We start from the raw sequence: 14,274 nt of genomic DNA on the forward strand, positions 1-14,274 counted from the left end.
GCTGGTGGCGAACATAATAAACTAGCCGTTCAAGCAGCACAAAGCAATTATTCCGTTCTTATAAACAACTCGAATTTATTTTCAATAGTTTATATAGTAACTTATATAGAACAGAACTCAAGATAATTCAGTAAGGTCTAACAGTGTAAGTGGGGTTCTTGGTCACTTTCCATTCGGATATACCTAATGTATATTTTAAAATAAATGTATCCATACTTACTCCCCTCAAGGAAGGTTCCTTGATGTTGGTGAGGGGCTCTTGATTTAGGGAATTGGATCTGTGCTCCAGTTCCCCGAATTAAGCCTGAATGCCTTCCACATATCCCCCCCCCCCAGGCGCTGTATAATCCTCCGGGTTTAGCGCTTCCCCCTTGATTATAATAATAATAATAATCCATACTTACTAATTGTTTAATGATTAAAACTTGTATTTCATGTGTTGTACCTCACTTATGAACTGAAATATAGGTTAGGGAAGCGACAGTGTTGCACGTTGTTGAGGATCAATACATCACTGGTATTTAATACCGACACGTTGATGCATTAGACACACGTGAAATATTCGGGTAATTTTTATTAGTAGATAAAGAGACCCAGATGATGTGCATGTACCTTCTTCATGAAGATGTGCTGAGACTTGGCAACACTGGCGTTGTTTTGTTGAGAATGGCGGGTAAAGTTGTCTGCTGGTCCTGATAACTTAATGTTTTACTGCACAAAACAAGGGTAAGTCAGTGTTTCACAAGTAACTGACCATCTTATCCAACCGTATTAATTATGTGGAATATATAGCTGGGTGTGGTTACCTGGCTGTAACACCACTGGGTCGGCATCTGCTCTTCTTACTAAGTTTATTTACGAACAATTTTACGCAATTTTTGGATGACTCCAGTTGTCTTAACATGTTAATATTATGTAAAAATTACCAAGGATAACCCAGAGAGGTCAGACACACTGACTTATTTCCACTGGGGTCCTTGTTTGACTTGGGTGGGTTATCCTAGGTTCAATATTATTAATGTTAATTTGTATTGAAGCATCGTACGTAATTTTGATAATTGACAGTGATTTTTATGTAATGAATTATGTAGAATTCAGCCTAGGATAACCCAGTACTCACACTGTGACACTTATCTTACTATATCAGGTTATTAGGTCTCCATGAATAATGAATAACACTTGTGTAATAATAAAACACGTAATGATGAATAAAACACTCGTGTAATGATGAATAAAAAACTCGTGTAATGATGAATAAAACACTCGTGTAATGATGAATAAAAAACTCGTGTAATGATGAATAAAAAACTCGTGTAATGATGAATAAAACACTTGTGTAATGATGAATAAAACACTCGTGTAATGATGAATAAAAAACTCGTGTAATGATGAATAAAAAACTCGTGTAATGATGAATAAAACACTCGTGTAATGATGAATAAAACACTCGTGTAATGATGAATAAAAAACTCGTGTAATGATGAATAAAACACTTGTGTAATGATGAATAAAACACTCGTGTAATGATGAATAAAAAACTCGTGTAATGATGAATAAAACACTTCTGTAATAATGAATGAGACTCGTGTAATGATGAATGAAACATTTGTGTAATGAATGAAACATTTGTGTAATGAATGAGACATTTGTGTAATGAATGAGACATTTGTGTAATGATGAATGAGACATTTGTGTAATGATGAATGAGACATTTGTGTAATGATGAATGAGACATTTGTGTAATGATGAATAAGACATTCGTGTAATGATGAATAAAACACTCGTGTAATGATGAATAAAACACTCGTGTAATGATGAATAAAACACTCATGTAATGATGAATAAAACACTTGTGTAATAATGAATGAGACTCGTTTAATGATGAATGAGACATTCATGTAATGATGAATGAGACATTTGTGTAATGATGAATGAGACATTTGTGTAATGATGAATGAGACATTTGTGTAATGATGAATGAGACATTTGTGTAATGATGAATGAGACATTCGTGTAATGATGAATGAGACATTCGTGTAATGATGAAGAAGACATTCGTGTAATGATGAATGAGACATTCGTGTAATGATGAATGAGATTCGTGTAATGATGAATGAGACTCGTGTAATGATGAATGAGACATTAATGAATGATGGAGACAAGAATAAAGGAACACTAGCAGGCCTTTTGACCCATGCTAGACAGGTAAAGGGCTCTTGATCAGAAATATTGGCTCTTCTCTCTTCTGGAGATGAAACCTGATTACTTCCCATTCCTAAGTGCGCTTTTTTTTTTTTTTTTTTTTTACACAAATCAGTTTTATAGGATAATAAGAGCTTTATCTTACATCAGCTCATTCAGAGCCCCAGCCCTTTCTAAGGTATACTACCACCCCCAGGATGAGACTCAAACAAGTCGCCTAGTGCCCAGATACCCAGTTACTGCTAGGTGAACAGGGGCAGCAGGTGTAAGGAAACATTGCCTAACAGTTCCACCCTTGTTGGTGATTGAACCACGGACGCTCAGCCTGTGAGCTGAGTTCATTATCGCTGAGCCATGGGACACACACTATAACCCCTATGAATATAATAATTTGTGTAAGAGTTGCCTGATTGGTCAAATGCAGGTGATCATTTTGCCAGCATTCCAAATAGTAGATCGGTCAAGAGAAATCTCTGATGTTTTGCACTAATGAAAAGTTCTCCCATGAATAAATTTAGTAAAGCTATCAACAAGCACAAATATAATTAAACTTATACTAACCTAACCCAAATAAAACTAAATTGTGTTGTTGAATAAAACTAGATTATGTTGTTGAATATGTGGCTGAATTTTAGCATGCAACTGAACCTACTACCTGAATAGCTGACTGACATCGATGATTTGAAAAGTTCGGGATATATCTGGGCATTGTTAAAACAATGAACTGAATTTATTCAAGATTAATTAAGCCTTGACAAAGCTCCTGGTGAATGAGCAGTGCTGCATGACCCTTGTCGGTTTAGGGCTTTATTTGATTATAATAATTATCCTGATGAATGAAATGTGATAAAAGTATCCAAAACTCTGCCTGACTGTCCATTTAATAGTGTTGACAGTTTCATAACATTCACACTCTCGAATGTTAAGCTGTTGGTTCAGTTTTTATGACTTTTTCTTGATTAACCCGTAAACAGGCCAAACGTATATATACGTTTTTACCGCTACTGCCCCAAACGTATTACCTGGAGAGAGTTCCGGGGGTCAACGCCCCCGTGGCCCGGTCTGTGACCAGGCCTCATGGTGGATCAGAGCCTGATCAACCAGGCTGTTTTTGCTGGCTGCACGCAATCCAATGTACGAGCCACAGCCTGGCTGGTCAGGTACCCACTTTCATTTTTCATTCCTTCAAAATTGGCACGTTAGGCCTGAGTCGCTTAGACACAAGAGAATGGATGTGCGCCATATGAAAAAAATCGGAGATGCCTGGGTACTGCATGGCAGCACCAGTTGCATTCAGCTCCATCTTGGGTCAACATCATGGCACATCCTCGTGATTCACTCATGCCTCGTCGTATTAACACTTTCAAGGAAAGTGATATAGAACGTCAGTTTAGTGGATTTGACACATGTGGCTATCAGACATGTATGCGAGGAGCCCCAGACCGACAAAATGAGACTAGTCACGAGGGAGCATTCACCAAATTCAACTTCAATAACAAAAACATAAAGTGGGACCAAGTAAACCAAGTCCTAACCGATATAAGCTGGGAAGATATACTAAGCAACACAGACCCAAACTTATGCCTAGAACAGATTAACTCGGTGGCACTCGATGTATGCACAAGGCTTATTCCTCTAAGAAAAAGGAGGAGTAGATGTAAAATAGAAAGAGACAGGCGCTCCCTTTACAGGCGACGGAAAAGAATAATAGAGCGGCTAAAAGAGGTCAATATATCTGAAATGCGCAGGGAGACACTGGTCAGAGAAATAGCAAGCATCGAACTTAAGCTAAAAGAATCCTTTAGGAGTCAGGAATCGCAGGAAGAACTAAAAGCTATAAATGAAATCGAAAGAAACCCAAAGTATTTCTTCTCCTATGCCAAATCAAAATCGAGAACAACGCCCAGTATTGGGCCCCTACTTAAACAAGATGGGTCCTACACAGATGACAGCAAGGAAATGAGTGAGCTACTCAAGTCCCAATATGACTCAGTTTTTAGCAAGCCGCTAACCAGACTGAGAGTCGAAGATCAAAATGAATTTTTTATGAGAGAGCCACAAAATTTGATTAACACAAGCCTATCCGATGTTATCCTGACGCCAAATGACTTCGAACAGGTGATAAATGACATGCCCATGCACTCTGCCCCAGGGCCAGACTCATGGAACTCTGTGTTCATCAAGAACTGCAAGAAGCCCCTATCACGAGCCTTTTCCATCCTATGGAGAGGGAGCATGGACACGGGGGTCGTCCCTCAGTTACTAAAAACAACAGACATAGCCCCACTCCACAAAGGGGGCAGTAAAGCAACAGCAAAGAACTACAGACCAATAGCACTAACATCCCATATCATAAAAATCTTTGAAAGGGTCCTAAGAAGCAAGATCACCACCCATCTAGAAACCCATCAGTTACACAACCCAGGGCAACATGGGTTTAGAACAGGTCGCTCCTGTCTGTCTCAACTACTGGATCACTACGACAAGGTCCTAAATGCACTAGAAGACAAAAAGAATGCAGATGTAATATATACAGACTTTGCAAAAGCCTTCGACAAGTGTGACCATGGCGTAATAGCGCACAAAATGCGCGCTAAAGGAATAACAGGAAAAGTCGGTCGATGGATCTATAATTTCCTCACTAACAGAACACAGAGAGTAGTCGTCAACAGAGTAAAGTCCGAGGCAGCTACGGTGAAAAGCTCTGTTCCACAAGGCACAGTACTAGCTCCCATCTTGTTCCTCATCCTCATATCCGACATAGACAAGGATGTCAGCCACAGCACCGTGTCTTCCTTTGCAGATGACACCCGAATCTGCATGACAGTGTCTTCCATTGCAGACACTGCAAGGCTCCAGGCGGACATCAACCAAATCTTTCAGTGGGCTGCAGAAAACAATATGAAGTTCAACGATGAGAAATTTCAATTACTCAGATATGGTAAACATGAGGAAATTAAATCTTCATCAGAGTACAAAACAAATTCTGGCCACAAAATAGAGCGAAACACCAACGTCAAAGACCTGGGAGTGATTATGTCGGAGGATCTCACCTTCAAGGACCATAACATTGTATCAATCGCATCTGCTAGAAAAATGACAGGATGGATAATGAGAACCTTCAAAACTAGGGAGGCCAAGCCCATGATGACACTCTTCAGGTCACTTGTTCTATCTAGGCTGGAATATTGCTGCACTCTAACAGCACCTTTCAAGGCAGGTGAAATTGCCGACCTAGAAAATGTACAGAGAACTTTCACGGCGCGCATAACGGAGATAAAACACCTCAATTACTGGGAGCGCTTGAGGTTTCTAAACCTGTATTCCCTGGAACGCAGGAGGGAGAGATACATGATTATATACACCTGGAAAATCCTAGAGGGACTAGTACCGAATTTGCACACGAAAATCACTCACTACGAAAGCAAAAGACTTGGCAGACGATGCACCATCCCCCCAATGAAAAGCAGGGGTGTCACTAGCACGTTAAGAGACCATACAATAAGTGTCAGGGGCCCGAGACTGTTCAACTGCCTCCCAGCACACATAAGGGGGATTACCAACAGACCCCTGGCAGTCTTCAAGCTGGCACTGGACAAGCACCTAAAGTCAGTTCCTGATCAGCCGGGCTGTGGCTCGTACGTTGGTTTGCGTGCAGCCAGCAGCAACAGCCTGGTTGATCAGGCGCTGATCCACCAGGAGGCCTGGTCACAGACTGGGCCGCGGGGGCATTGACCCCCGAAACTCTCTCCAGGTAATTAATAATCAAGGAAATAGTGAAAATATTGACGATAACCAAGATGACCCTCAGCCCATCACTTCTAGGGTGGCCAGTGTGGCTACATCAGACCCTAGGCCAAGCACTTCTGGGGTGGCCAGTGTAGCCACACCAGACCCTAGGCCAAGCACTTCTGGGGTGGCCAGTGTGGCCACACAAAACCCTGGGCCAAGCACCTCTGGAGTGGCCAGTGTTACCCATAGGCAACTACGCAAGAGGAAACTATCATTTTCCCAGTGTTTTAGTGATAGTGAAAGTGGTGTAAGTGACGATGAGACTGATTTTATGCCATTAGAGGATTCGTCTAGTGATAGTGATCATTATTCACCAGTAAGCGTACTTTTAGGCATCGTCGCCTACGTTCAGGCAGTGTGCCATTTGCAGTCGGCGGCAAGGGTTATGGCAGGTCACGATCCAAAACCCCGGCCACTGATAATGAAAGTGATCATGAAGGTGAATATGCGGGGATGGAGGAAGTAGTGGTGGGTGGCACGGTGCCTGGACCACATGGCGCGGTGGGTGGACAGACAAAGGACTGCCCGGCATCCCCTCAACCACGTGCTGCCTCCACTCCTGTCCCCCCTCCTGTTCCCCCATGCCCCATGCCAGAGGTCCACCCTGCACCATGTGACTGAGAAGAACTGGACACAAAGTATATCCGTGCTACAGCCTTTTGATTTTGATGTGAGTGGAAGTGGCATCATGCCAGAATGTCCCATAACAAATGAGTCTACAGAGTTAGACTTTTTCCAGTTATACTTTGACGAGCCTATAATGAACTTGATAGTGACCCAGACGAACAATTATTACCACTATATAATGGACAATACAGCAGAGGTTGGGGAATCATCACGGCTGCGTAGATGGAAAGATAACAGTCGCTGAAATGCATTTATTCCTTGCCACTGTTATGCTTATGCCACATGCCTATAAGAACAATATACGTAACTACTGGGCCACAGACTACTTAATCAGTACTCCTGTCTTCCGTGACCTCCTTCCCTGCAACAGATTCACTCTGTTACTACGAATGTTGCACTTCTCAGACAGGAATAGGCCCAACAGAAATGACTCTCTATACAAAATTCGGGAAGTGTTTATCTATATGAAGCATAAATTCAGTGCCTACGTTTATCCCTTCAAGAACATTATTGTTGACGAGTCCTTGATTCTGTTCAAGGGATGACTATCATTCAAGCAATATATACATGTACCGAGCAAACGTCATTGCTTTGGTATAAAACTTTTTGCTATGTGTGACTGTGAGAGTGGTCTTGTGTTGGATGTCATTGTACAGTGGAACCTCAAAAATCGAACTTAATCCATTCCAGGAGCTAGTTCTAAATTCGAAAAGTCTGAAATTTGAAGCAATATTTCCCATAAGAAATAATGGAAATACAATTAATCCGCTCCAGAAACCCAAAAATATTCACACAAAAAATAAATTTTATAGAGATTAAATACAGTTTTACATACAACAAATACTATAGTTTTTAATTATGTATAGTAATACATATAAAATAACATTTTTACTTACCTTTATTGAAGATTGGTGATGGCATCTGGAAGATAGGGAGGAGGAGAGAGGGAGTTGGGATTAGTGTTTGTAAGGAGAATCCCCCTCCATGAGGACTTCAGGTAAAGCCCTCTCTGGGGTTACTTCCCTTCTCTGTCTTTTAATGCCACTAGGACCAGCTTGAGAGTCACTAGACCCCTGTCTCACAAAATAACTGTCCACAGTCCTCTGTTTTTGGCACCTCTTTAACATTTCCCTAAAATGGGACATGGTTCTGTCACTGAACTTGTTGCAAAGATGGCTTGTTTCAGCTTGCTCAGGGTGGTACTTATGCACAAACATTTGGACATCATTCCACTTGGCACAAATCTCCTTAATCTTTGAAGAAGGCACCTCATCCACTCCCTATATTAACACCTTTCGCAACATCAGCTTCCATGATTTGTTCTTTCTTTGACAGGATAGAACCGATGGTGGACTTGTTTTTCCCATACATCCTGGCAAGCTCAACAAGTCTCACACCACTCTCATACTTCTGTATTATTTCCTTCTTCACATCTATGGTGTTTCTCACTTTCTTTACCACAGGGGCACCACTAGCAAGTTTCTTTGGGCCCATGGCAGCTGATTTCACAGTCCCACAAGCACTAAACACAACGAAATAATCGTAAAATGCATGAATGAGAGCGCAGGTTAGTGTTCACTCAAGCATAAACAAAGCTAGACTGCTCACGGCGCCTGCGTGGGGACATGGACAGAGCGGGTGGCAGACAGGTCCCGTACCCGGCGGTCTGAAAATAGGGGCGCATTCGATAATAGGGACACAGTTTGTCCGAAAAAATGGTCCTATTTTCGAAATGTTCGATATGTGATACGTTCGATGTTTGAGGTTCCACTGTATACACCAGGAAAAACACACTCGACGATACCGGGCGCATGTTGGGCATTTCTAGTGAAGTTCGAAAAATGATGGAACCATACCTTGGCAAGGGCCATACATTGTTCACAGACAAATGGTATACAAACCCTATGCTCGCTGATTTCCTATGTGTGAACAATACTGATATATGTGGAACAGTGAGAAAGAATAGAAAACATATGCCAAGGTTCAGTGGAGGCAGTGTTGAAGGTGCAGTGCAAGAAGCGTTTCATGCCAATGATATCATGGCACTGACGTGGCATGACAAATGGAACGTGACATTGCTGTCAACCATCCACAGAAACGAGATGGTACAAACAGACAAAGTGAACAGGGAGACCAATGAATGTATTGTCAAGCCAGCTGCTGTTGTCGACTATACGAATAATATGCGACTAGTTGACAAATGTGACACGATGATAGGGTTCGTTGACTGTGAGCGTAGGAGTCGCAAGTGGTATATAAAATTGTTTTTCTACCTTGTAGACATTGCAGTGCTCAATGCATTCAATATGTACGAAATAAAGACTGGAAAACGACAATGTTTTGCAAAATTCTCCCTGAATGTTGTAAAACAGATAGTAAAAAAGTATGGTACCACACCTGTAGCTGCTCCTCAACAGCGACCTGTCACACCACAGTCTGTCCCCCAACCACAATCACAGCCAGTAGGGAAAGTGCAAGACTGAATCATCCCTAACTGTCACTACCTGGTACCAATACCACCTACCTCAAAGAAGAAGCATTCCCAGAAAAAGTGTGTTGTGTGTGCTACCACCACAAAACGACCACAACAGCGGAAGGACACACGATACATATGTCACCAGTGTGGGGTAGCACTCTGTATGAATTCATGCTTCATGGAGTATCATACAATCGTGGAGTTCTAGAAACATAAGTGGGACATGTAAATACAGTGGACCCTCAGTTAATGCCTTTAATCCATTCCAGAGAGCTAGGCTTTAACTGATTTAGCTTTTAACCGAATTAATTTTCCCCTTAAGAAATAATGGAAATCCAATTAATCCGTTCCAGACACCCAAAACTATGAAAATTTTTTTCTTCACTTGAAATATACATTTTCCTACACAGAACATAATGATACATGCACAATAAATATTACTGAAATGACACTTACCTTAATTGTGGAATTGTTGATGAGTGATGAGATGGTAAGAGGGCAGATGATGCAGATGTTCTATTGTTTGGAAGGGGAATCCCCTTCCATAAAGACTTCAGGTAACAAGTCCTTTTCTGGGGTTACCTCCCTTCTTTGTTTTTTAATGCTACTAGGACCAGCTTGAGAGTCACTGGACCCCTGTCGCGCAAAATATGTGTCATTGTCCAAGTTGCCAATACGGCTTGCAACAGCTGTGTCAGGATAATATTCATCCATAAATGCTTGCACCTTTGTAAACATTGTACACATTTCCTTAATCTTCGACAAAGGCAACTTCCCCCGTCTCTCTTCCTCCACCTCTGAAGGAAATCCCTGAGCTTGGGTCTGTTGCTATTGCACCTGAAGCTCTTGCAGCTCTGTAGTGGTTAGCTCTTCATCATCATCCTCCACCAACTCTTCCACATCCTTGCCACTAACCTCCAACCCCATGGACTTCCTCAATGCCACAGTAGATTCCACAGCTGGCATAGGCTCTTTAAGGTCAGCCCCAAACCCTTCAAAATCTCTCCCTTGTGCATATTGTGGCCACAGTTTTCTCCAAGCAGAGTTCAAAGTCCTGCAAGTCACTCCCTCCCAAGCTTTACCTATAAGGTTTATGCAACTGAGGATACTGAAGTGATCTTTCCAAAACTCTCATAGGGTCATTTCAGTGTCTGAGGTCACTTCAAAGCACTTTTGAAACATTGCTTTGGTGTACAGTTTTTTGAAATTTGAAATGACCTGCTAGTCCATGGGCTGGAGGACAGGAGTGGTATTAGGAGGCAAGAACTTCACTTTGATGAAGCTCAACTCCCCCGCAATTTGCTCTTACAAGTCATGAGGATGAGCAGGAGCATTGTCTAATACCAGGAGGCACTTGAGGTCCAGTTTATTTTTCAGGAGGTACTGTTTCACAGTGGGGCCAAACATGTCATAGAACTAGTCAGTAAACATGTCTCTAGTGACCCATGCCTTACTGTTTGCTCTCCACATCACACACAATTAAGTCTTGACGATACTGTTTTTCATGAACACACTAGGAGTTTCAGAATGATACACGAGTAAAGGCTTCACTTTGCAATCCCCGCTAGCATTACTACACAGCATTAGAATGAGCCTGTCTTTCATAGGCTTTGTGTCCTGGGAGTGTCTTTTCCTCCTGAGTAATGTAGGTCCTGTTTGGCATTTTCTTCCAAAACAGGCCTGTTTCGTCACAATTAAACACTTGTTGGGGTTTTAATTTTTCAGCCGCCATGTACTCCATAACCCTTTCAGGGTTTCGGCCATACTAGTACAGCTTACGCACCAGGGTTTATGACGTACTAGTACGCCTAATTTCTAGCGCCCACAGATCTAATGAGAGAAAGCTGGCAGGCCTACATATGAAAGAATGGGTCTATGTGGTCAGTGTGCACGGTATAAAAAAAATCCTGCAGCACACAGTGCGTAATGAGGAAAAAAAACTTTAACCGTGTTTTTGGATTAAAACAGCGACTTTGCACTGTATTTTCGTATGGTATTTATTGTTGTATTCTAGTTTTCCTGGTCTCATTTTATAGAATGGAAGACATATTACAGAAATTGAGATGATTTTGACTGGTTTTACAATGAAAAGTACCTTGAAATTGAGCTCAATTAGCAGAAATGTTTGATTTTTACCAAAGTTCAGAAGTAAAATCATGCTATGCGTCCAATACACGTCAACTGGTGAGTCTAATATTCTTTCACAAGTGCACTGATATTATTTATACCATTTCTACAGTAATGCAGTATTCTGCATAACAGTAAATCTTCTATTTTTTTGTGAGAATAAAAATTCAAAGTGGAAAGCAAAAGAATGCAAGAGGGACGTGGGGACATGACTAATGAACAGAAGAAATGTTATTTTAGTGCCAGGAATGTCTTTCTTGTTTATTCTGGACCATTTTCGGAAATGGGCATGTTTTGAAATTTGTGTGAAATTGGCAAAATTGCTAAATTCTGACCACTGTATTGGATAGTTGAAATCGGTAAATGGGTGGTTTCTTGTACTCATTCGATAGAAAAAATAGAGTTCTAGCAAAATAGTTATGATTTTTGTCGACTAGTACACTGGAATTGGCCAAAAATAGGGCTCAAAGTGGGCAAAATCACCGATGCGTAAACATCGCCGAGACCACTAACTTCGCGAGAGCATAATTCCGTAAGCTTTCCATCAAATTTCATACTTTTGGTGTCATTATGATCGGGAAAAGATTATCTTTTCATAAGAAAAAAATTTTTTTTTTTTTTTGAAATTTGGGTGACCTTGAGAACAAGTCTCTGAGAGGGCTTGTCGACCCTGAAAGGGTTAAAGTCCTGCACATATTTTTCAGCCACTTCTTTTGTCAGAACTGGCAGCCTCACCATGCCTTATCACACTGTGTAGCCACTACGATTCTTAAATCTCTCAAACCAGCCTTTGCTGGCCTTAAATTCATCAAGAGCAGCACTATTTGGAGACATTTTCTTAAGATCCTCATGCAACTGCCTTGCCTTTTCACATGTGATTGACTGTGAAACACCATCTCCTGATAATTGTTTCTCATTTATCCACACCAACAACAGTCTCTCCACATCTTTGAGTACATCACACTTGCACCTTTTTGCAACAACAGCTTCTTTGATTGCCTTTTTGTTGCACAAGATAGTAGTGATGGTTGAATGGGGTTTGTTGTATAACTTTTCCAACTCCGAGATACTCCACTCTCGTACTTTTCTCTTATCTCCTTTTTCAGTTCAGTGGTACCCCTTGCCCTTTTTACCACAGGGTTGGCACTAGAAGCTTTCTTGGGGCCCATGGTGGCTTATTTAGCAGTTACAAGCACTAAAAACAATGGAATAATACAAAATATATCGCAGGTACATGTGGAATCAACTGCAATGGCTTGTAAACAGTGGCGCACTGGCTGGTAGACTGGGTGACTGGCCAGGCCCACTCATGGCGCCGATTGAACACATTCTGGACGAAAGCTCCTAACCCAGTTTTTAGGTGTTATTCGAGCCAATTTTTTTATGCCAAAGCGAGGTGTTATCCGATTTTGACGCTATCCGATGCAGGTGTTAACTGAGGGGTCCACTGTACTTGTATATATGTAGTTGTAGATAATAGTGTGTGATTCAGCCAGGTGTGCAAAATCACCTATCAGTGTGTATGTGTGTGTTTGTGACAGTATGATAATAATTTTGTATATATTATTGGTCTATAAGCAACAGTTGACATTGAAATCAAAAGATTTACTGTAAAACATAAGTATCATATTATCATGAAAACCAAGAAAAGTAAAAAAAAAAAAATGGAAAAAACGGTAGGTAATATTAGGTTATATAACCTACCGTTTTTTTTTTTCATGATATGATACTTATGTTTTACAGTAAGTATCAAATCATGAAAACCAAGAAAAGTAAAAAAAAAAAAAAAAAAAAAAAAAAAAAACGGTAGGTAATATAACCTAATATTACCTACCGTTTTTTCCATTTATTTTTTTTTTTTTACTTGGTTTTCATGATATGATACTTATGTTTTACAGTAAACATAAGTATCATATCATGAAAACCAAGAAAAGTAAAAAAAAAAAAAAAAAAAATGGAAAAAAGAAACTGTAGGTAATATTAGGTTATATTACCTACCTTTTTTTTACTTTTCTTGGTTTTCATGATATGATACTTATGTAAATATGTAGAATTTCTGCAAGCGGCAGCACTCCATGTTGCCGTCAGGTTATTGCCAAGTGCCAGCTTCGTGCCCTCATATCTCGGTAAGTACTGATCCTAAATTTTTTTTTTATCCTATAGCTCTTAGAAAAATGTGCTTTTTTTTTCTACGACAGACTCTCTAACCAGTATGCATACCTAAATAATGTATATTAGAGCTGATTTCCTCTTTACTGTTTATTACAGTATACCTGGAGTATACATACCTGGTTACCAGTTACTGTATAAACATTTAAAAATATAATAGAAATGTTATAAATGGTACAAAGGTGACATTAAAAGAATATCAAAGATGGTTGGCACAAACTCACTACCATTATAGTATGCTCCTCACTTAGCGACGAATTCGTTTACCAATGTGGTTTTAGGAATGGAACTCAGTCATTAAGTGAGGAGAGGCTGTACAGTAAAAATTAATTGGCAAAGTTAATTTTATGTACGAATATACAGTACATGTACTGTATTGATGAACAGAAGAGAAATGTAATAAGAACATGAGAACAGTGCAGCTCTTAGCTAAAGTTAGTGGAGGTGCTGCTTCAGAAAATTTTTAGCCATTGTTTTCATATTGTGTAAAATGAAACAAGCATATAAAAAGAAAATTTATACATAAACTTGATAAAATCATAAACAAAAAAATATTTGGGTTCGATTCCCAGCCAGAGTAGAAACATTGGACGTGTTTCTTTCCACCTGTTGTCTATGTTCCCCATCAGTAAAATGGGTACCTGGGAGTTAGTCGACTGGTGTGGGTCGCATCCTGGGACACTGACCTAAGGAGGCCTGGTCACAGACCGGGCCGCAGGGGCGTTGACCCCCGGAACTCTCTCCAGGTATCTCCAGGTAAACCTAAATTGTTACAGTTCAAGCTTGATCCATTCAAGAATATGGTACATGGTTTTTAAGCACAACACACTTTGCTGAATCAAAAAGAAACACTACCTTACACTTGCACAACAGGGTTGGCA

The 14,274-nt window shown here is 40.5% G+C and overlaps 1 protein-coding gene across 4 annotated transcripts in view; it reads left to right on the forward strand.

Annotated features, from left to right (window-relative positions):
* Positions 1-581: 581 nt before the first annotated feature.
* Grip84 (Gamma-tubulin ring protein 84) overlaps positions 582-14,274 on the forward strand; it is a 176,122-nt gene continuing 162,429 nt past the window's right edge. For 2 of the 4 annotated variants that reach the window (XM_070096997.1, XM_070096999.1), the window contains exon 1: positions 582-726. The gene's annotated coding sequence lies outside the window, so the exon portion shown is untranslated. The remainder of the gene's footprint in view (positions 727-14,274) is intronic. The other 2 variants (XM_070096998.1, XM_070097000.1) reach the window with 2 other exon arrangements.

Source organism: Cherax quadricarinatus, chromosome 56, assembly GCF_038502225.1.
Source record: "Cherax quadricarinatus isolate ZL_2023a chromosome 56, ASM3850222v1, whole genome shotgun sequence".
Taxonomy (NCBI): domain Eukaryota; kingdom Metazoa; phylum Arthropoda; class Malacostraca; order Decapoda; family Parastacidae; genus Cherax; species Cherax quadricarinatus.